General features: G+C 42.4%; 1 protein-coding gene across 5 annotated transcripts in view; it reads right to left on the bottom strand.

Annotated features, from left to right (window-relative positions):
• The window catches only part of SAMD12 (sterile alpha motif domain containing 12), a 456,644-nt gene that overhangs the window by 54,386 nt on the left and 378,376 nt on the right, over window positions 1–23,882 (bottom strand). The gene's annotated exons all lie outside the window — the stretch shown is intronic.

Here is a 23,882-nt window from a genome sequence, read left to right as displayed (position 1 = left end):
GGGCAATGGAGAGTAAGCAAGAGTTCTTTTTTTTTTTTTTTTTTTTTTTTTTGCAGTACACGGGCCTCTCACTGTTGTGGCCTCTCCCATTGCAGAGCACAGGCTCCGGACGCGCAGGCTCAGCGGCCATGGCTCACGGGCCCAGCCGCTCCGCGGCATGTGGGATCCTCCCAGATCAGGGCACGAACCCGTGCCCCCTGCATCGTCAGGCAGACTCTCAACCACTGCGCCACCAGGGAAGCCCAGCAAGAGTTCTTGATGTTAAAAAAAAAAAAAAACTTAAGAGGGAAGACATATGGGGATACATGTATATGTATAACTGATTCACTTTGTTATAAAGCAGAAACTAACACACCATTGTAAAGCAATTATACCCCAATAAAGATGTTAAAAAAAAAACAAACCTAGGTTTTAAAACTGGCTTTTTAAAACACGAGAGAATGCACAATTTATAAGCAAATGTTTCATTAAACTTACTATTTTTGAGACAATACAAAAACAAAAGTAAGGTGCTATTTAAGTGCATTCAATACACAATAATATACACTACTGATGAGGCTGTAATGAAAGTAGAATACTAATATATTGCTGACAGCATTGTAAACTGGAAAAATAATGTCTATTTATTTAAACATTCATTGACTCAGTGTTCCCATTCTTGGAGTGCATCCTAAAGAAATATTCTAAAAAAATGAAAGAAGCTATATGCACAAATATGCAACCCAGAGGTTATTTATAATAGTGGAAAAATTAGAAGACAACCAGTTTCCTAGTGTTGAAAACTTAGGTTACGTAAATTATGGTGCATTAACCAGATGGATGATTACATGGCCATTAAAGTAATAATTATGATGATTATGTAGCAACATGGTGAACAGTTATGATATACTACAATACAAAACTTACACATATGTATAGAAAAGAAATGTAAGGGAAAGGTGAAGGCTTTAGGATTTTTATTATTGTTGTCATAATGTTTTACACAAGAACAACAAAAGTTAGGGTCACAGGGTGCAGCTTTGACCCATAAGCATTGACTAACTAAAGCATCCACAGTTATTTTCATTCACTAATACTACTAAGAAAATAAATATTTATAATTTTGTTAAGAAATAACAGTCCAGTATTATTAAAGGGGCTTAGAAACTGACACAAGTAAAAATCTTTTATCCAAGCCGACCTGTAAAAGTGAAGTACAGCTGGAATAACAGATTTCTAGGAATCTGATACCATATACTATTACCCAGACTTTGCTAAAATCAGCTCTGGAAAATGTGTGAAAAGAATTATTAAGAATAACCTAAATTTAAAAAGTAAAATTGAAAAGTGAATAATGATAATAAAGAGTAAACACAAATTAATTACTCTACTTTGGATCCTGAGTCAGGAGTTGATAACTAGGTTTATCACAGCTGCTATTTCTCCAAATAACCATGTCTTCCACATGAGCCTCTAAGGCTGATGGAAAGCAGATGTGTCTAACTTTAGCATACAATAAGATTTATAGCCATGGACATGAGCTGAGCCTATTAGACCTTAAAGGTCTTTCACCTGTGGCTCCCCAGTACGGTTCTTGGGAATAGGTAGAATATCCCCATTTTGTGGATGAGGAAATTGAGGCCCAGGAGTATTATTTGCCCAAGGTCACACTGCTAGTGAAGGTCAAATCTGTACTCAGACCTAGGTCTGTCCCATTCTAGTGACATATAGGAGTGACAGGAATAAATATATCAAGTATTCAGAGTATTTCTCATTCTCCTATCTTCTAACTAGGATTCCGTGGTTATCCACAAGCCCAATTAGCACAACAAAGGGCCCTAGTGGGCAGGGAAAAAAACTGGTTGCTAAATTAATTTCTATTAGAAAGATGGAGATATTAGAAAGAACAGAGATACTCCTACAAGACTTGAATACACGCAGGAGTAGAGGCCACAGAGAGACAACCTGGGGGTTTGTAGAGTGACATAGGAGATTTGGGGTGATGGCTGCCACATGTGTGGGCCCTTAGGAAGAGGGATGGCCAAAGAGAAGAGTGCGGATGGCATAATACTACCTTGACCCATCTTTCCACAGAATCAGTATTCATTGCTCTTTGATGCTTTTGCAGTTACTTATGTTTCCTTTGAATGCGTCACCAGGTTGAGCTGGGCTTTATGTGGGAGCAAGAGGCCCCTGTTTACTAGGTTGTATGTGCAGGGATGTGCCTAGTATAAGGCTTGGACCATTGTCTTTCTGTCACGTGTACAGTGATGGCTCTGCCGTTATCGCTTGCCTAGAGGTTTTTGTTATGTGTAACAAGAATCAGACCTTCAGGTATGTAAAAGCTACATGAGTTCAAATGTAAAATGGCGGTTGGTATGAGATGGCTGTGGCTCTTTATAGTTTTGTTCTGTTTTTAGAATCGAGGTCTAGTTGATTTACAAAACTGTGTTAATTTCAGGTGTACAGCATAGTGATTCCGTTTTTTTTTTTTTTTTTTTTTTTGCAGATTATATTCCATTATAGGTTACTACAAAATATTGAGTATAATACCCTGGCTCTATATAGTAAGTCCTCATTGCTTACTTATTTTATGTACAGTAGTTTGTGTCTGTTAATTCCATACTCCTGACTTGTCCCTTCCCCCCCACTTCTCTCCCCTCCAGTAACCATAAATTTGTTTCCTACGTCTGTGAATCTGTTTGTTTTGTATATAAACTCATTTGTATTATTTCTTAGATTTCACATATAAGTGATATCATATAGTATTTGTCTTTGTCTTATTTCACTAAACATTATATTCTCTGGGTCCATCCATGTTGCTGCAAATGGCAATATTTCATTCTTTTTTATGGCTGAGTAATATTACATTGTACATATATACCACATCTTCTTAAACCAACTGTCTGTTGACGGGTACTTGGGTTGCTTCCAAGTCTTGGCTATTATAAATAGTGCTGCTATGAACATTGGGGTGTATGTATCTTTTTGAATTAGAGTTTTCTTTTTTTCTGGATATATATATACCCAGGAGTGGGATTGCTGGATCATATGGTAGACCTCTTTTAAAGGAACCTCCATGTTCTTTTCCATAGTGGCTGCACCAATTTACATTTCCACCCACAGTGTAAGAGGGTTCCCTTTTCTCCACACCCTCTCCAGTATTTAGTATTTATAGATATTTTGATGATAGCCATTCTGACAAATGTGAGGTGATACTTCATTGCAGTTTTGCATTTCTCCAATAATTAGCAATGTTGAGCATCTTTTCATGTGCCTGTTGGCCATCTGTATGAATTCTTTAGAGAAATGTTTATTTAGTCCTTCTATCCATTTTTTGATTGGGTTTTTTTTTTTGATATTGAGTTGTATGAGCTGTTTGTATATTTTGGATATTAACCCCTGTTGGTTGCATCATTTGCAAATATTTTCTGCCATTCCGTAGATTGTCTTTTGGTTTTGTTGATGGTTTCCTTTGCTGTGCAAAAGCTTTTAAGTTTGACAAGCTCCCATTTGTTTATTTCTGCTTTTATTTCTTTTGCCTTGGGAGACTGATCTAAGAAAATATTGCTACGATTTATGTCAAAGAATCTTTCACCTATGTTCTCTTCTAGGAGTTTTATGGTGTCACGTCTTACATTTAGGTCTTTAACTCAGTTTGAGTTTATTTTTGTATATGGTGTGAGGGAATGTTCTAATTTCATTTTTTTACACGTAGCTGTCCAGCTTTCCCAACACCACTTGTTAAAGAGACTCTCTTTTCTCCATTGTATATTCTTGCCTCCTCGGTTGAAGATTAATTGACTGTATGAGCATGGGTTTATTTCTGGGCTCTCTATTCTGTTCTGTTGATCTATGTTTTTGTGTCAATGCCATGAGGCTTTGATTACTATAGCTCTGTAGTATACAGCAAGCCTGTATACTGAAGCCTGAAAGGGTTATACTTCCAGCTTTGCTCTTTTTTGTCAGGATTGCTTTAGCAATGCTAGGTCTTTTGTGGTTCCATATAAATTTTAGGATTATTTGTTCTAGTTCTGTGAAAAATGGGGTGTTTTGATAGAATTTGCATTAAATTTGTAGATTGCTTTGGGTAGTATGGCCGTTTTAACAATATTAATTCTTCTAATCCAAGAGCATGGATATCTTTCCACTTCTTTGTATCATCTACGATTTCCTTCATCAATATTTTATAGTTTTCACCATATAGGTCTTTTGCCTCCTTGGTTAAGTTTATTCCTAGGTATTTTATTCTTTTTGATGTGATTTTAAATGGGATTAGTTTTTACTTTCTCTGGTATTTCATTATTAGTGTAGAGAAATGCAGCATTTTTGTATATTAATCTAGTAACCCAATACCTTGCTGAAATCATTAGTTCTAATAGTTTTTGTGTAGAGACTTTAGGGTTCTCTGTTTAGAGTATCAAGTCATCTGCAAATAGTGAGAGTTTAACCTCTTCCCTTACAATCTGGATACCTTTTCTTTCTTTCCTTCTTTCCTTCCTCCCTTCTTCCTTTCCTTCTTTCCTTCTTTCTTTCTTTCTTGTCTGACTGCTGTGCCTATGACTTCCAACATTATGTTAAATAGAAGTGGCAAGAGTGGGCATTCTTGTCTTGCTGCTGAATCTAGCAGGAAGTCTTTCAGGTGTTCACTGTTAGGTATTATGTTGGCCACGGGTTTGTTGTAAATGGTAGATGGCTCTGGCCCTTTAAAGAGGGAAAAGTGTGATCTTTGAGATAGCACAATTTTTGGGTTCCATCCTCTGGGCTTCACCATCCCAGACTCCCTCAACCTCCTCATATGTACTAGGTTATTTGCAGTCTTTGCTCAACCTTTCCTCCTGCCTAGGATGCCTTCTTTGTACATCCTGGAACACTAGTGAACACCTACTCCTCTGTTTTTCAAGATTACTTCAAGCATCACATTCTTTATGAAGCCTTCTCTCTCTCTCAAAACAGCTGACAGCTTACCCTTGGATGCCAGCAAGGCATCATAAATGTTTACCACCAAACCCACCATGAACACTTTATTTTAATGTATCCATCTCTCCTCCTAAATTTTTTGAGGGTGGTACCATGTCTTATTGTTGTATGTCTTCCTAATGCAAAGTGCAGTGCCATGTATACAGAAAGTGTTTAGTAAATAGTTGTGAAATAATGAAGAAAGCAGTGATGCTGAAGACGGAGAGATTTTTCTCTTTTTCAGGGCTTAATTTAAGACCCAATTTTAGTTGAGATTTAATCCTGTAGTCAGGTCTGCATATAGAGAGAGGACTGCTCCTGTTTCTTTCTCTGCATCTAAGGACTACTCAAGGGACATGTGCATCCTGGAACTGGCCGTGTATGGATTTTCAGCTAACAGTAAAAAAAAAAAAAAAGCTCTTTCTCAAATCTTTTTTCAACATGACTAGTTTAGGCATTCTGGGAACCAATCACCTCTTTAGTCTAACAGCATCAGGGTCCGGGATGAGTAGGGCAACATTAGGGTCCAGTGATTAAAGATTGTGGGTTCTCGAATCAGGTGGATCTGGTTGATATCCCAGGCTCACCACTTACCAGCTACATGTTGTTGAAAACATGAATTTCTTCAGACCTCAACATCTCCACCTTTAAAATGGCGATAATAATCCCCACCTCACTTGGTTGCTGTAATGACGAAATAGGCTCAGAGAAAAAATACTTTGCATGGTGTTTGGCAGGTAGTCAATATCCGCTAAGTGATGGCTTCTTATTTTTATTACTGCCCAGACGCCCCCAAATTCCCTAGAGAAACTAGAGATACAAAGAGGTCAATGTACTAATGCCACAGCTGGGGGCCAGGAAGCAGAAACAACACAGCCCCGAGGCCAAGCCTTTGCCCCCTCCAGCGATGGATAACACTCCTCTCGCCTGCCAAGGCCACAGCCAAGGCACGCTGGCTTCCACTCTCACCCAGGTTAGTGCAGACGCCAACAGGCAGTTCCGTGATAAGAAGAGTTCACACCAGACACTTCAAAGGCAGGAAGAAGCTGGCCCGGGAGGCAAAGGCCAGCTTGGTAGAGGATTCAAGAACAGACCTGGGACTGAGCGTGTCCAGTGCCACCTCCCCTCACTCCAGTCGCAAGGGTGTGTTTGGGAAAGAAGAAAAGATAGTGTGTGAAGGCAGCCCCGCCCCTCAGGGGTGAAGAGAAGAAAGAAGACCTCATCTCTTAGGAGGGTTGTTTAGTGTCTTCCATTCCAACAGAAGGGCCATATCTTCTGTCTGAAAGTGTCTTTCACGTGACTTGTGGTTGAGGACTTCAGGGTAGGCCTGAATGCACTGTGACAATTCATAGCAGGGGTGAGATGCACATTCCAAAGGAGTGAGACCCACAGCCACCTCCACGTAACAGTCAATGAGAAGCAGAACTAACATTTACTGAGCAGCTACGATGGCCAACTAAGGTTCTACAGGCACTCACTCACAGTCCTGACTGCCATCTTTGAGGCCTCAATTGCATTATCCTCATAACACACCTGGAAAACATGAGGCTAAGTTCATTAAATTGTCACAGCCATCCTGCTGGAATGCCCAGAGCTGAGACTGGAACACAGATCTGTTCTCACCACAGTGCTTTCCTGACTCAATACGAAACGTGTTAGGAAAGTAAGTTCCTAAACTCCAACAGGAATGTGGCAGACAAAGCAAGTAGCTGTGTTTGTATAAAAGAATGCTCATCAGACGTGAACCTATATACAAAGTGCCCTAAGTAAGAAGTTTGACCTAGAGAAAGCTAGTACATTTCTATCTAACAGTCTAAAAGCTGTTCTATGTCTAGAGCAGTGGTTCTCAACTGGGTGCAATTTTGCCCCCGTCTGGCAATGTCAGGAGACATTTCTGGTTGTCACAGCTCGGGGGTACTACTACTGGCATCTAGTGGGTAGAGGCCGGGGACCCTGCTAAACATCCTGGAATGCATAGGACGGACCCGCACTTCAAAGAATTCACCAGCTCAAATGTCAATAGTGCTGAGGTTGGTTTAGAGGGTAGAGGTCCTTGCTTATCTTCCATTCCTGGTTGTGAGCCAAATATATCACTCCCAAAATAGGCCAAGATAAAGACGAACTTAAGTGTGCCTCTTGTGTATACAGGAAATAAGGCTAATTTCAAACCTCACTCCCCTCTTCTCTTCATCATTTGCTCATTTTATTTGATTTTATATTCAATGTAATCAAAACCTCTAATACTAAATCATTTCTAACTTTTAGAACCCTCACAGGCATACCATTATACGAATCAAGATGGGATGATTTAAACAGGTATGCTCGATTAATTAATCAGTATGTATGGAAGAAGTTAGGAGACAAAAGAAGGACAAAGGAGGATTTATGTGGCGATAAAACTCAACTCTGCTAACCAGCCCTTTGGTGGGAGAAGTCACAGTGTTCTCAGTTGCACTGGTTTCATTTCTGCCACTACTGGCCCTCTTGACAGTTTGGCGGGGGCAGGGGGTGGGGGTGGGTGATGCTTTGAATGTGACTAAGAAATCAACGCTACCTCTGACTGCATGAAGATGGAAGTCAGAATCTCAGGCAAGATGGGTATCAGGGTGGCAGAGGACTTGGGTTAAGGGCAATAAAACAGATGACGCATACAAACTAGTCTGTAACGTCTCATAACGCCTAGTAAACTGGAAACCACAATGACCCTGTGATGGCTGATTTTATGTGTCAATGTGACTGGGCCATGGAGCGGCCAGACAGTTGACTGAACATTATTCTGGGTGTGTCGGGGAGGGTGTTTCTGGATGAGATGAACGTTTGGATCAGTAGACTGAGTAAAGCAGACTGTCCTCCCTAATGTGGGTGGGGCCCATCTAGTCAGTTGAAGGCCTGAGTAGAATAAAGGCTGAGTAAGGGAGAATTCACTCTCTATGCCTGTCTCTGAGTTGGGACATCAGTCTTCTCCTGCCTTTGGACTCGGATTTGGACTTCAACTGGAATTTATACTATTAGCTCTCCTGGGTCTCCAGATTGATGACTACAGATCTTTGGCCTTCTCAGCCTCCAAAACTGTGTGAGCCATTCCTTATAATTATCTATCTATCTTTCTTTCTATCTTTCTTTCTATCTATCTATCTATCTATCTATCTATCTATCTATCTATCTATCTATCATCTCTCCTTAGATAGACAGACCTGTAGATACATCTCCTATTGGAGACCAATATCTCCTATTGGTTCTGTTTCTCTGCATAACCAACTAACTCAGTCTATAGACCACAATGGCCATAACAATAAGCTCTATTACTAACCAAGTCCTGTGAGCTGAGCATCATGCTCAGAGCCTGTCCATTTTGCAGCAACCCAAGGACGTAGATCCCGCGGCCTCACTCTACAGGTGAAGAAAGTCAGGCTCGGGGAGATAAAGGACCTTAGACAGGCTGCAGCCTTCAGGCCAGGCTGTGACCCTCAATCTGGTTATGACATGTCAAGGGCCTGTTGATTCCACAAGTGCTAAGAAGACACAGGAGGTCCCAAGGCCCCACGGGAAGATTTTCAGGCAATCATTTATAACCAGGTTGGGTAGGAAGGCTTTGGCCTCCATCTCCCACCCTCTTGGCCCTGTATTTTATTGTTTCAATTAGAATGTAATGGGCTTCTGACACTCTAAGTGGAGTCTTTCTGGAGCTGGCTTTGCTGTCCTGATCGGCTCGGGTGGCTGCCTCTCTCTAGGGGATTTGTGGATCCGTGAGATGAGTGAAACTGGACACACACACACACACACACACACACACACACACACCACACTGAGAGACAGAGAAAGAATGCACTTGTGTGCAAGCTGTCCCTCTCCTTTCCTCAGCCCTAGGGGAAAAAAAACGCCACGGACACTGTATTCGTCCCCTTCCTGCTCTACTACAAATAAAACTGCTAGTCTACAGTCTACACTATGAGGCTCAAAAACCTCTGGGAAATCGACTCTGGTTCCTGTGGGTTGAGTCTCTGGATTCCAGAGTTTTAAGAACCTGGCCATTTCGGTCTGAGGTTCTCAAAACTGACTGCATCAGACTCATCTCAAGGAGTTTAAAATTCTTATTGTGCCCAGCCTCTCTCCATTTCCACTGATTCAGAGTGTCCAGGGGGAGGTCTAGAAATCTCTGTGTTTAACAAGTGGCTTGGTGATTCTCACGAAGCCAGCTTGGCACAAATACGTGGGCACACCTACATCTTCTCCCCAGGACTTAAATAGTAGTTATCTGTCCTTCAGACAGAGAAAAGTGTGCAGACTGCAGGGGAAATTTGCTTTATCGTCTTGTTCACTTCATGAAATAAAATACCAAGCGTTCTGGATATGATATAGTGCAGTGGTGCAAATATTGGGTTTTAGAGTGAGGCTGACAGGAGTGGCAAGACCCGAGCAAGCCATCCAACCCATTCAAAGCCCTGGGGCCATCATCCCAGTACTGTTTAGTTTCTATAGGCTGATTCATGCATCAATTAATCAAAGAGGTAAGCAATATTTATTCCATTGAGCATTTACTAAGATGCTCCCCATTGCCTTGGGGGCTGCAAGGCTTGGAGAGTTTCATGTCTGTCTCATTGTACTTATCATACTTTATTAGAATCACCTGATGATGTGTCTGAGTATAGAGGAACACTCCTCCAACTTTCCTGTGCTTGGAAATTCCCTGGAGAGCATGGTAAAGCCCAGATTTGGAGCTCCATTCTTTCCAATGGAAAGAATCCGATTCAGTAGGTCTGGAGTGGGTTTGTAAATTTGCATTTCTTTTTTTTTTCTTTCAGAATGCTTTATAATGTTTTTTATTGAGGTGAAATTAACATTAAATTAAACATTTTACTTTATTTTTTGAATTTTATTTTACTTTTTTATACAGTGGGTTCTTATTAGTTATCTATTTTATACACATTAGTGTATATATGTCAATCCCAATCTCCCAATTCATTCCCCCCCGCTCCACCGCTTTCCCCCTTTGGTGTCTGTACGTTTGTTCTCTACATGTGTGTCTGCCTTGCAAACCGGTTCATCTGTACCATGTAAATTTGCATTTCTAACAAGCTTGCAGGGGACACCCATGTCGCTAGTCTGAGGACCACTCTTTAAGCATCACTGCTCCTAACCCCAAGCTTCTTCAGGCAAAGAGTATGGCTTATTCTTCTCTTTCTGTACTTGTGTGGTAAAATGCCTAGAATAGCAAAGGGGTTCTTGAAATCTTTGTTGAATGAATGAATGAATGTATGACAAACCTACATGCATGAGGTTAGCAGTTTATCTTAAAGTAAGGGCAGAATTTCTTTGGGGGCCATAGTACTGTTCTCGAATGAGAATGGATTTAGGAATTTCGGTGTATGCAATCATCTGAACTCTATAAATTCTCTGTGATAATTCAAGACACCTATTGACCTCAGTCTCAGAGCATGATTTCCCCCAGGAAAATGGCAAAACCTCACCCAGCTTTAGGGTCAACTTGAACTAGAAGCCTGCTGACAATAGTGGCTGCCACCTTGCACCACATGAATATGAGATGATGCATTTCTGGGAGAAAGTATCGCAGGCCAGATGCTCTCAGCAGGGATGCGTTTGTATAGCCTATTAGTCAGAGGTAACCCCAGTGATTCCATTCTCTGCACTTGACAGAGGCAAGCTTCTCAAGTTATTAAATTCTAATAGCCACTCTAAAGGCTCACAGAGCCTTCCAGAAGAAAACTCTGTCCACTGGCACAAATGACAATGAATCTCATGAGAGGGCATGAAAACCTTGAAGTTTAATTCAAGTTGCCGCTGAAATTCCCCTCCATGTCCACAGTGTCAGACCGGCTGGCAGATCGTATTCTGAGGAATGGTTTCCTAATTCCTCTCACCGCCTCTGTACCCCACCTGACTCAACTACAAAGCACGGCACCTTTCGTGTTTGTCGACTGAATGAATAAATCAAGTTCCTTTTCCTTTTTTATTTTAAAGCTCACCTATACCCCACTTTGTCTTTCTATTTAATCTTACTTTCATCTCAAGGGCCTCTCTGTTGACCAATCCAATAGCTTCTCCACTAGAAAAATGTTCTCTAAGATTCACTTCTTTAGAAAAAGTATGTTCAAAAAAATTCTCCAGATCCTGCAGCTTTTCCAAGAAAAAGAGAAAAGCCCACTTTTTAAGGCATATACAAGATATACTTAGCTTTCTCCTTTTGCATGCGGAGTCTCAAGGGTCTAACGTGCCTCCTTCTGAAGTAAAGCTACACAAGCTACATAAATATGAACAAATAATGCTGGGGATAATGATGGATTTCACCACACAGAGTCTTAAGAGGGGAAGGGTATTTTAGAATAGTGCTTCTCAAATTTTTATGTGCCTAGGAGTCACTTGGGTATCTTGTTAAAATGTAAATCACGCAGGCCTCACAAGCTCTCAGGTGATAACAGTGCTGCTGGCCTGTGCACCCCACTTTGAGGAGCAAGGCTGTAGAGTTCCTTCCCCTAGAGCAGCGCCGTCCAATGAGCTTTCTGCAATGATGGAAGTGTTCTAGATCTGCTTTGTCCAATATGGCGGCCATGAGCCACATGTGGCTATTTTGAGCACTTGACACGTGGCTAGTGTCTCCAGAAAATTAATTTTAAATTTTATTTAATTTTAATTCATTTAAATTTAAATGGTCGCATCTATGTAGTGGCTACCATACTAGACAGCTGCTTTGTAGCATTGGAAACTGAGACTGAAAGAGTTAGTTAAAAGAGTTTCAGAAAGAAGAAACCTGAAAAGCAAGGCAAAGCCACAATCCTCAAACCCATACTGTAAATTTATTCTGATTCCCACCCTCCTCCCTTTCAGCTCTCTGTAGGGAGGGTTCAAGGCTTCCCCTCTGTTCTCCATCATGTTCCCAGAATCTCTCTCTAAACAAAATAGTTAATTAGGAAAGGCTTTATAAATGTTTTAAAGTGCAGAAGATTATCTCGTTTACATAAACTCTTCTAAGTTGGCAAAAACAAGCAAGACGTCTTAGGAGAAATAGTTCTTCTGTTATGGGCCCTTTCACCCTGGGGTATGTCTAGCAGAATTCTGAAGACAGGCTCCAGGGTTATTTCTTTGCTGTGTTTTGGCCCTTTGGCCTGGAACACAGGAACAAATGCAAACAGTCCCAGGCATTCTAGAAAAGTTGAAAAGGAAGGAGAGCTCAGTTCAAGTTGAGTTCCCTCAAATGAGAAAATGCTGAGGGTGGGGAAAGGGTAGGATTTCATTTTGTCTGAACTGGATTTGTCAGCTCGCAGCATGTTACAACCTCCATTAGAGTTAACGAGGTTTGAGGATCTTCCCTGGGCTGGCGAGTCCTAATTTCCATTGAGGAAAAAGTTACGAGGCTTGGATATCTTAATGATAACAGATAAGTTCTCGTGCTGGCAGAGCTACAAAGCATGTCGCTATGAAACTGTATGGATTGGGCTATTTCTTTTGTGTATACAGTTTGCCCTTAAAGAATCCACTTGGCGTGAGTTGCAAACCTGCTTGGGGACCCTTGTGATTAATTGCTTGAACTGGCTAGTGGCCATCAGCAGAATCTCGCAATTTACCAAGTTCTACACAGAATTATGAAACTGAAGGTTTAATGGGATTTCAGGTAATAGAGCCCAGATGTCCAAGACTATGATGTTTGAAATTATACGGCTCACAAGGCTCTAGGGCTTAAATCTTATTTATTTCTTGCTTAGTGAATTTCCCTCTTTCCATCTTTATGTCATCTTGGACCAGTCACATGCTAAAGTCCTCATCTTGACATACTGCATCTAGAGAAGACATTCACGTACCCACACCTGTAGCCAGTAGCCTGGAGACACGTGTGAGCCCCACTTTCCTGTCCAGGATCTTGGGATTACGTTTTAGCCAAGTATACAGTAATTAACAGCCCTAGCTCCACCTTGCCGCTATGCTAGAGCTTAACTTCCAAATTGTTTTCACGCATTCAATTGTACTTTGTTCTATCAGGATCCAAGAGAAATGGGCTGGGACAGGTATTATTATCTCCATTTGCATGAGGAAACTAAGGTACACAGAAGAGAAGGGATAATAATAGTTAACATTTGTGGAACCCTTACGTGCCAAGAAGTACTGTTCCCATGGGGTTTCTGTGCATCATTTCCTTTAAACCTTATAACAACACCTTTGAGGTTGATATGATTATCAACTCTACTTTGCAACCCAGAAAACTAAGGCACACAGCGATTGGGTCACACTGCTGAGAACTGATGGAGCCAGGACGAAAGCTGGTACTCTGGCTCAGTTATGATGTGCTACCTCCTCCCAAGGAAGTATCGTTAGCATCACAGATGAGACCTGGAGTCTGTTGGTGCTAATGGAGCATTCATTTAACATCGTTTGCAAGACAGAAGACAAATCCCAGGCACATTTTTCTAACAAGAAGCGCCCTATATCCTTCTTCCCTGTTCTCCTCCAGAGCAATGCCACCTCTTGAGTGTTCTGAGGCGAGAAGGGGGTTCTGTTTAACGGCACCCATTCGAGAAGAACACTTGGCCTAATATTCCTCGCCCTTTGCCATCACACTTCAGCACATCCTTGCAGACCTATCCACCCTGCATTCCAGTCACAGTAACTGATGGAATTTGTCCTATCCTGCCTTTCCTTTGTTTATGTGGTCCCTACTTCCTTCCTCATCCTCCTGCCTCTATTCTCCCTTTCTCACCAGGCCAGCCACAGGCCACTTCAACAAGGCTTTATATATTCCCATAAAGCATCTCTCTCCCTGTTCAGAACCTCTGCAAGACTTTGTTGCATGAATGAACAAATGAAATGAACATCATTTTTTGATCACTGTACCAGGCATATGCAAAATACCAGGGATATAAAGATGAATGGCCCTTGTCATGGCACTCAGGAAGCTTCCGGTCTACGGAGAGATCTGTACACAGGAAAACCACTATCACATAACGTCCTGCATGACATTACAGAAGGAAGGGTGCTCATCACTGTTTCCAGATATGGCTGGGAATCCTGCCCAAGCCTCACCCGCCCTCCTGGTTAGGGAAACTTCATGTGCGAAGGGCTTGTATTTTATGCATCTTTGTTTAGCCCCAAGCACTCAGCACTCTCTAAACTAAGCAACTATATGATGCCTAATGAAGACCTGTCAGAGAAGTGATGGAGTCTCTCTCACTATGGTAGGAGGGGTCTAGAAATCTTCTCTCCTTCTGTCTTTTCAGTGGAAATGCAGAAGAGGGAAGCAGGCCCTTGCTGCCCCCCATGGCGGTCCCACAATGGTGCTGGCCCAGACAGGATGGGGGCAGAGGAAGCTCCCGGTGTGTCGTTAGGGTCAGTGAGCAGCAGTGGCCCAAGCCATAGCTCTCGTCTGTAAGGGGCCAAGGAATGTTTAATGTACTGCCTTAAAACTATCGTTTGGGCAAGTCTTCCTAAAACCTACTTCTGTCTTCAAGAGTTGGGAAATTGTTCTTCTTTAAAAATCACTATTTCAGAGCAGTTATTCTGATTACTTATTATGTGACCTCTTATAAAACTCTTGGCACAAATAAGCTTTTTTATTAGTTACTCTTCTCAAAAGGACTGTGAGGGAATCCCGGGCAGGGGCCCAGCCCCTTGAAAATCTCTCTAGAAAGTTGGGGTTTGGTTTGGGGGTACTGCAGCAACACTGCATTCACATTTGTAACGTTTATTGGAGACAGGGTGGGTGGAATGGCTGCTATCACACAACATTTCATATCTTTCCAGAACCAGCAACCTGTGCTACCCTACAATTTTAAGGCATCACTATGGGATAATGAAAATAAGTGATCTTTCTACTCGCTAGTTTTAAGACTGGTCAAGTTACTTAACCTCTCTGAGCCACAGCTTTGTCATATGTAAAAGGAGGGAATTCACGTGTGGTTTACAGATGTTTTTGTGAGAACTACTGTATTTCATTGAATCCAAAATGCAATTTTTTTAAAGTACCACTGAGAAAGGAAAAAAAAAACACTGCTCATGGAACTATGAGACAATGCTTTTTTTGGACAGTCCCGCACAAGGCATGATATTAGCCTTTAGTTTCTTTGAGATTTCTTTCATTGGCTCTGAAGAACCTGGCAATTTCTCTGACTTTAGGTACAAGCTTCATGTATGATGGGCAATCCTTTTGCATACATCCTAGTAATAAAATTAACACACCTTCATCTTCCTGTGGTATCTTCCTATAGGTAGTATAAATCTCATGATTCACTGCTGCTTTTAAAAATATATGAAATTGAGGTCATTCTTCCAACGTCAAACATTTGCCTCGCTAATGGTGCTCTATTTCCGTGACGGAGCATTAGGGATACATTTTTGCTTCAATGCCAGATTATACTGTAATATTTCTGAAGACATTTTAAAATAGCAATTAAACTCAACAGGTGAAGTACTAATAGTATATATAACTTGAGTGAAGTGATGAAAATACGAACAGTCACAGCCAAATTCATGCACCCAAGACTGCCAGATGACTTACCGTGATTACAATGGAAAATGTTCAATTCAGAAATGTTAAAATATAAAAAAAACAGTACATCTCAGAAGCAGTGAAATACAGTAAATAAAAGAACATATATTAGGGGTCTTGTGCCTACTAGATGCTTAACAAATCTCAAGTACCTGTCCATTTAATAATGGAGAATGGTGAATCTCAAAAGAGTGCAGGGAAGTTGAACCCCATATGGTTGCAAAGAGATAAAATACTGGATTGAAATCTGACTCTTTTTGGATAAAATTTACATTTCAGAAACTACAAAACCATGAACGATCTCCATAGAAATCAAAGTACTTTTCCATGAACAATGTGAGAGATGGCTGCAAATTCTTGTCACGGCCCCTCTTCCTACCTCCCGTTGGGGTCTTTTTTCCTACTCCTTTGAATCTGGGCCAGGCCTGTGACTGCTTTGTCTAATAGCATACGGCAGAAATGGCACTGGACCAGTTCCGGGCCTAATCTTTAGGAGAATTGGGAACTTCTGCTTCTTCCTCCTTAGAACTCAGTTGCCATGCTATGAGTAGGCCAAGGAGCTACGTGGAGAGGCCCACGCGGAGGAGAATTGAGGCTCCCAGCTGAACCTCAGCTGAGCGACCAGCCAAGTGCCTTGGCTAACTTGCTAGCCATTTGAGTGTGCCATCTTGGACGTGGACCTCAGCCCCAGCTGATAGCATGTGGGGAGAAAAGACGAGCTCCCTGCTGAGTCTTGCCCAAATTGCAAAATCATAGCCAAGTAACGACTGTTGTTGCTTTGGGCCTCTAAAATATGGGGCAGTGTTTTATGCAGCAAGAGATCATCAAACTTCACTACCTTGTTAATTTTCACACATGCTCTGAGCAAGATCTATTCAAGAACTTTAAAGAGGCAGGACGTGGAAGTGAATCTAGATCTTCTGACTCTTGGGCTGAGGCCCTTGCATAATTATTCTATACACTGCGGTTACCAGGGCTCCGCAGGGCTTGTAGGGCTCTGACTGTCTTACTCGTTAGTTCTCATCTGACTATATGATGAGAGGGGTATAGGGCTTAAAATTCAATTCAACGTCTTTATTCTCGAAATTTGTAGATCATAAATGAAATTTTTTTTTGGCGGTACTAGGGCCCCTCAGTGCTGCGGCCTCTCCCGCCGCGGGGCACAGGCTCCGGACGCGCAGGCCCAGCGGCCACGGCTCACGGGCCCAGCCGCTCCGCGGCATGCGGGATACACCCGGACCGAGGCACGAACCTGCGTCCCCTGCAACGGCAGGCGGACTCTCAACCACTGTGCCACCAGGGAAGCCCCCATAAATGAAATTTTTAAGACAGTCCTTTCCCTTCACTCTCAAGGAGTTTTTTCCATCACTGGAAATCCTTAAAAGAGTTGAATTCTGGTGGGCTCAGGAAAAAAATAGAGAAGAATTAAGAAGCACTCAAGAGGGGGGAAGTTTCAGTATCTCCCCCCTCCCCACACAATCTAAAACCTTACTTGGAATTTGAGAATGGAGCTCGTGAATTAGGTACAAATGTGCTTGCGATATTCCCAAGCCTTTTTAGATATCCGGTGGTGGCCTCAAGGAGTAATATCCTAGTGGAAACAAGCAGGAGTCATGGGGACTCATTCATCTCAGTCACGGATTATTCAGAATGGAATCCCAAGATGACACAGATTACCCTGTTGACAGACTAACACACACGGAGTAGAATCAGTCAGTCCTTGTGCCAGAAAGGCTTCACGTTGAGATAGAAGTCTGGCTGACCACAATGTTACTTTAAACAGCAACCACGTATATTTCACACTGCTGCTCACTTTCTACGCTAGGACATCAAGATCTTTTGTCTTAACATCTAGCAGCCTGTGTGCCGAGGCTGGCTATGGTGTCTGCAACATGTTAGAACTTATGGTAAGAGTGTGTGCCCTTAGCAGAGACATCTGTGTCTCAAGAGGCGACGCCGTCAAGCATTTCATCTTGCGGTGCAACGTTCAGCTAAAGAGGCTTAAGGAGACAGATCTTCTTTGTCTCAGGGAAACTCCAAATATCACTGAAGCAGGAAGCTTTTAATAGACATACATGAAGGATGCTACTACCACAGGATGTTAGAAATATGCTACTACCAGATGGATGTTAGAAACTTGGTGTTTATTTTGGAAATCAAGAAGGGGAAGGAAAGTAAACTTAGGGTTGAATTCAATATAAATTGCTGGTGTTTATCTTTGCTTTAAAGCTATAGCACTCATGAAATTGTGATCCTTCCCCGTGACTTGCTGATTGACGACAAAGCTACCATTTCTTAATGAAATCAGTTGTGTAGGAGACAGTGCCTCACAGCATACGAACAGAATAAATTAGAGAAGTGTAGAAAGTGCAGTGGAACAATGGCTGGAGATGGAGGTGGAGGTTTGATAGGAACACCACTCAGGTGAGAGGTCAAACAAGAGGTCTGGCTGTTACTGCAGTTGTTAGACGTAAGGAGAACTTATCTGAAGCACTAAAAAAACCTGAATAAGAATGATCAAGCTAGAGAAGTATTACTGCTCTACACATGAAAACCCTTTCTGTTATTTTTTATATAAACCAAGTTATAGTCGAATTCCTGTATTTCAAAAGTTAGCATTTGGCAAGTTCAATAATCTAGAACAGGTGTTGGAAAGCTAGAGCACCCGCCCATAAGGCAAATCCAGCCCACTACCTGTTTTTATAAATCAAGTTTCATTGGAACATGGCTGTGCACATTCGTTTATGTATTGTCCACGGCTGCTTTTAAATTACAGTGGAAGAGCTGAGCTGTTGCTACAGAGATCGTATAACTCACCAAACCTAAAATATTCACTATGGTTCTTCACACAAAAAAGTCTGCTGACTCCTGATGTAGACTACCAAAATAAATTTAGTATTAGTGAAAAGGCTTTAAGGAGATTATATACGGCAAGGAAAATAGCTGTTACCAAGTGGCCTCTACTGCATGGATATACATGAAATACCCTTTCATCCTCACTCAGACAAGTTCTATGAAGTAAGCAGGATAGAAAGCAGTGAGGACCCACAGATGGTACCATTTAGTGGGAGCTGGTAGAGGGCTGAAGAAACAAAAAGTACTGAATTGCAGCAGTTGGGGGCCATTTAGCATAGGGACACATGTACCGTAGCTTAACAAACTTATTAAGTGAGACATTTAAGAAATCTATTTAATGCTTAAAGGAGGAAGTTTCAATAATCTCCCCAAATTTTAAGTACTGGAGCTTATTCTGAATGTTTCTTGATAAATGCAAAATCAGCCATGTATGAATGTGGTGTGAGACTTCAGGAAACCAGTGATATGAGATTCTGTGCATAACGAGTAGTATGTGTAACTATTCCTTCACTGTCTACACCCCCTACATCAGCTTTTCCTTTCCAGTGCCTGTGCTCAGCATTCATCTCTTAGACCCTTGCGGTAGTTTTATTCTTCTGCTCTAACCTGTTCTAAATGCCCTTACCGCATGAGTCTCCCCCGCAGAACTACCTGCCTTGTTCATCAGCACACACCAAAGGAATATCCACTATGGGCAAGAGATTGTGCTAGATTCTGAAGGGGACTCAGAGCTGGGTAAGACAGTTTTTGCCTACAAAGCGCTTCAAATATTAGGGAGGAAGGACAATATACTTGTACAGTTGACCCTTGACCAACATGGGTTTGAACTTATATGTGGATTTTTTCAATAAATAATACAGTTAGCCCTCCACATCCACAGGTCCCTCATCTAAGGATATGGAGGGCCAACTATGCAATTTGAGCATCTGAGGATTTTGGTATCCGTGGCAGGTCCTGGAACCAACCCCCCACAGATACCAAGGGATGGCTATGGAAAAATAAGAGTATAAGATATTAGTTGATGCAAAAAAAAAAAAAAAAAAAGTGATCGCTGTTGCATAAATTGGTCCTGAGAGGGTGGAATTTGAACCAGGCCTTGAAAGAAAGGAGAAAAGAGGGGAAAGGGCATTGTAGGATGTTAGCAATGCCCAACTGCATTCAAAGACTCTCTGGGGCTCCACTTTCCTCGCAATGTAAGTTCCAGGGTAGGAGGCTGTATCCGGAGTTCTCTGTAATCACTACACATCCCATCCGTGCCTTCCACAACATCCCTCACAAATAAACTCTCCTCTGATTTTTGGGCATGCTGTTCTAATACCTAGAAAAGTTTTCTGTCCCCTCATGCTTATCTGAACTCTATTTATGAGTTGAGGTCCAGCTTCTCCATGGGGCCTCACCATGGGGCTCTCTTCCGTGGGGCTTGGTCACACATGGTTCTACTGTTCAGGACTAGCATACAGTTCACACCAAACACAGCTCACAGCCCACGTTCTGCAAGACCAAAGTTCGTCTCTCTTCAACAGCACAAGTGTACCAATTACAGGCTTGGTTGTCAAATTGCTATAGAGGGCGCCTAAGCGCTTATCCTCAAGTTACTGACTTATTCCACTGTACATCAGTAATACACAACTCACAGCCTGGCCCTGGTCTGCAGCCCACACTTTAAATAGCACTGCTCTGGTGTAACTTCATCTCTTCTCATGAATCTTTAAAGCACTTATCATCCTTTTTAGGGTCTGAAAACTGGTGGCATGTAGGCCAAACTTTAGTTAATTGCCAACACGCAAACATGAAGAGATGATACTTCTTTGAAAAACCTGTAGTTGTGGCCTCATCGTCCCGTATTCTCTAATGACAATAATTGGCTGGAGCTGAGTGGAGCTGCCTCCTTAGGTGTGCCACGAACACTCCAGTTTTCCAAAGTGCCCATCACACTTCTCACTCTTCTCAGGACACTGCACCTCTCTCTTTCCTGTGTTTGCCTGAGCCCTGTAGGAACCTGTGTGGGCCACACTGGTCTATGATGTGCATTTTGCCACTTTAGTTATATCATCACATGCTCTAATTGCTTGCTGTGTGTTTGTCTTGTGTTCCCATCTAGATGCAAATTCCTGGAGGGGAGAGACTGTGCCCTGTATCTCTTCTCGAGTCTCTCTCGGTAGACAGCACGGTGCTATGCACACAACGAGCATGTGCTTAATACCTTTAGGAAAACTGAATGAAGGCGTGATCTATTCTGCCTAGGTTATAAATCTAAAGTACAAATCCTAAATCAAATGTACAAGGTAATTTTGTTAACACTCTCTGGTGGAGTGAAGGCAGCCGCATACTCTTTGACACTCCCACTCAATGAGAGATGGGCATCTATTTCCCCTTCTCTTGAATCTGGGTTGGCCTCTAGCTGCTTTGAACAGTGGAGAATGGGATGATGATGCTACGTCAGGCCTAGGACTGGCCCGTAAGAGGCAGGCAGCTTGGTCTGTTGAGAAGTCTCACCGCCCCACAGGAGAGACCACGTGGAAAAGTTCTGAGAATCTATGGAAAGGGAAAGGGCCCAGCTGAGCCAAGTCCTCCAGCCATCCCTGCCAAAGCACCCGGAAAGCGAGTAAATCTACCTTGGACCAGCCCTGCCACCAGATGAATGTCACATAGGAACCACATTCAATGCCATGTGAAGCTGAAAAGACACCTAGCTGAGCCTTGCTCCAATTCCCAACCCTCAGAAGTGTGAGATATAATGAAATGGTAGTTGTTTTAAGCCACTAAGTTTGGGTGTAGTTTGTTACATAGGAACAAAGAAATGAAACAGAACCATCCCCATTTCTACTGTTCATCTGACGGCATCCCAATATTCAGAATTCAAGTCCTTATCTTTTGAAAACTGTGGCATACATTAAAAGTGCTAATGCTTGTCTGGTCCTCTGAGTAAACGGTGGAGGCGACTCATGGCTGGAGGGAGTGGGCTGGGAGTCCTGCTGTTGAGAGAACCAGTGTTTCCTGATGCACACACCACTTGGAGTGGGTACTTGGTTATACGTAATTCCACCGTCACATCCTTCAGTAATGGACACGGTGAGTAATATCTTTTTCTCTGAAGCAATTCTGCTGAGCTATTAACTTTTTATTTTATAGTTTAGAAAGATATCTATCCATTATTTTGATCTACATAAATAATCCGGCCATGATTTTGTATTTTACAACTTTGTCTAACAGTCTGTGACCATCAGATTGTGGAATGTGAAATTTGAGAGCCTCTAAGAAATGTTTCCTTTCAGCTGCCAGACCCTAGAAATCTAAAGGTCCTTAAGAAGTGTACATTTTAATTTATTTTTTAACTTTTTGGTCACGACATGCAGCATAAGGGATCTTCATTCCCCCACCAGGGACGGAACACACACCCCCTGCATTGGAATCATGGAGTCCTAACCACTGGACCACCAGGGAAGTCCCAAGAAGTGTACATTTTAAATAAAATCTTAACTCCTTCCCAAGAGCCCACGACATTTTTCTTCTACCATTCTTATCGTGTTGTAAAATCAGTTTCTCCAAGAACTCATTCTCAAGTATTCTCATGAGTTTCCCAATTTCCTGTTGCAAACCCTGGGAACCAATTGGCAATACTCATGATTCAAGCACAGAGAGACAAGATCTAGACTTGGCAGAGGTTGGAAAGGTAATGGAAACAGTTGACAGTTAATTCATCCATTCCTGGTAATTTACCCCCATTAAACAAACAGATCAAAGCCTTCCCAAAGAACACCTTTTCCATATTTTGATATGGTCACTTCACAATCATGTAAGCAGTGATTATGCAAACATGCAAAGCCCATTCTTATGCCAGAGGTTTAAAAAGCAGGAGGGGTAGGAACACATTGTACACAAAGAAGAGGTGACACATTGTAAATATGATGATATAAAGACCTCTGGAATTATTTGCATACGATTTCTGACAAAAACCCCAAACCAAGAGGGAAAACTTCCTGAAGTTAAATTGAGGGCAAAGGAGTGCTCATGAGAAATTAGAGACTCACAGTGAAAAGAAATAAACGAACGAAATATTTTTGTCTCCCTTACAATGTATCTATGGTCTGGCTTATGCAATGACAGAAACATCAGTTCAAACCTATACTAACTAAAACAATTTCTGCCCACAGTGGTTCGCAGTCTGGTGGGGAGGGAGTTAGAGAAAGTAACTAACTATATTCCAATGGGAGACGTTATATGAATGGTGTAGAAAACATGTTGGAAAACATAAGGAATAATTAATTGCATCCGGGGGTGGGAAGAGGCATGTAAGCTGAGGCTGAAGCGTGAGGAGGCTATCTCCTTATACAGCTAGAGGAACGGCGTTACAGGAAGAGAGTTTTGCTTAAGCCAAGTTATGGAAGAATGAAAGAACAGAGCTGTTTCCAGCATGGCAAGATGTGAAAACGATATCAGATACGGCTTACTCACAGGATGAGTTAACTGAGTGAGGGGTGGCTTGCAACCTCATCTCATGTTTGGAGCTGAATCATGAAGAGACATGTATGCCTGGCTAATGAGTTTGGATTTTATCATGTAGGCAATGGGTAGTTATGTAGCTTTTTAAAGCAGAGGGTGTGCCACGACCACATTTATGGTTCAGAAACAGCATTCTTTACTGGCATGCTGGCAGGACGATCACGCTTTTGCCTTTGTAGCAATTGTCATAGTTGCTCTTTTACATCTGTGGGAGTGACTATTTGGTTACAAATAATTAGAGAACAGAGCGCCATGAAAACAAGGTCCATGTTTGCTTTTGCTCGGGACACTCTCCCCAGCACCAAGTGTAGTGCCTGGTACACAGCAGAGGTTCAGTGATGAGTTGTCGAATGAATCAAACTACTGAATATAGATGACAAAGGCCTGAATCAGGGCAGTACCAGTGACAACAGGTAAGAGAGGAGAGCTTTGACAGACATTTTAAAAACGAAAATCCTGGAGTAACTCTAAGAAATATGGCAGGGGAAAGGAGGGGAAATCAAGGGGGACTCCAAACTTACTAAGGCGCCTGATTGGGGTAGAACAGTTATTAAATAAGCAGGGGGAATCAGGACCTTCAAGATGGAGGAGTGAGATGTGAAGATCACCTTCCTCCCCACAAATACATGAAAAATACATCTACACGTGGAACAACTCCTACACAACACCTACTGAACGCTGGCAGAAGACCTCAGACCTCCCCAAAGGCAAGAAACTCCCCACGTACCTGGGGAGGGCAAAAGAAAAAAGAATAAACAGAGACAAAAGGATAGGGACGGGACCTGCACCAGTGGGAGGGAGCTGTGAAGGAGGAAAGGTTTCCATACACTAGGAAGCCCCTTCGCGGGCAGAGACTGTGGGGGGCGGAGGGGGAAAGCTTCGGAGCCGCGGAGGAGAGCACAGCAACAGGGGTGCGGAAGGCAAAGCGGAGAGATTCCCGCACAGAGGATCAGGGCCGACCGGCACTCACCAGCCCGAGAGGCTTGTCTGCTCACCCACCGGGGCGGGCGGGGCTGCGAGCTGAGGCTTGGGCTTCGGTCGGAGCGCTGGGAGAGGACTGGGGTTGGCGGCGTGAACACAGCCTGAAGGGGTT

The sequence above is a fragment of the Pseudorca crassidens genome, chromosome 17 (genome assembly GCF_039906515.1).
Source record: "Pseudorca crassidens isolate mPseCra1 chromosome 17, mPseCra1.hap1, whole genome shotgun sequence".
Lineage (NCBI taxonomy): Eukaryota > Metazoa > Chordata > Mammalia > Artiodactyla > Delphinidae > Pseudorca > Pseudorca crassidens.
The sequence above is the reverse complement of the archived record's forward strand: the minus strand, read 5'-3'. Positions and strand labels throughout refer to the sequence as shown.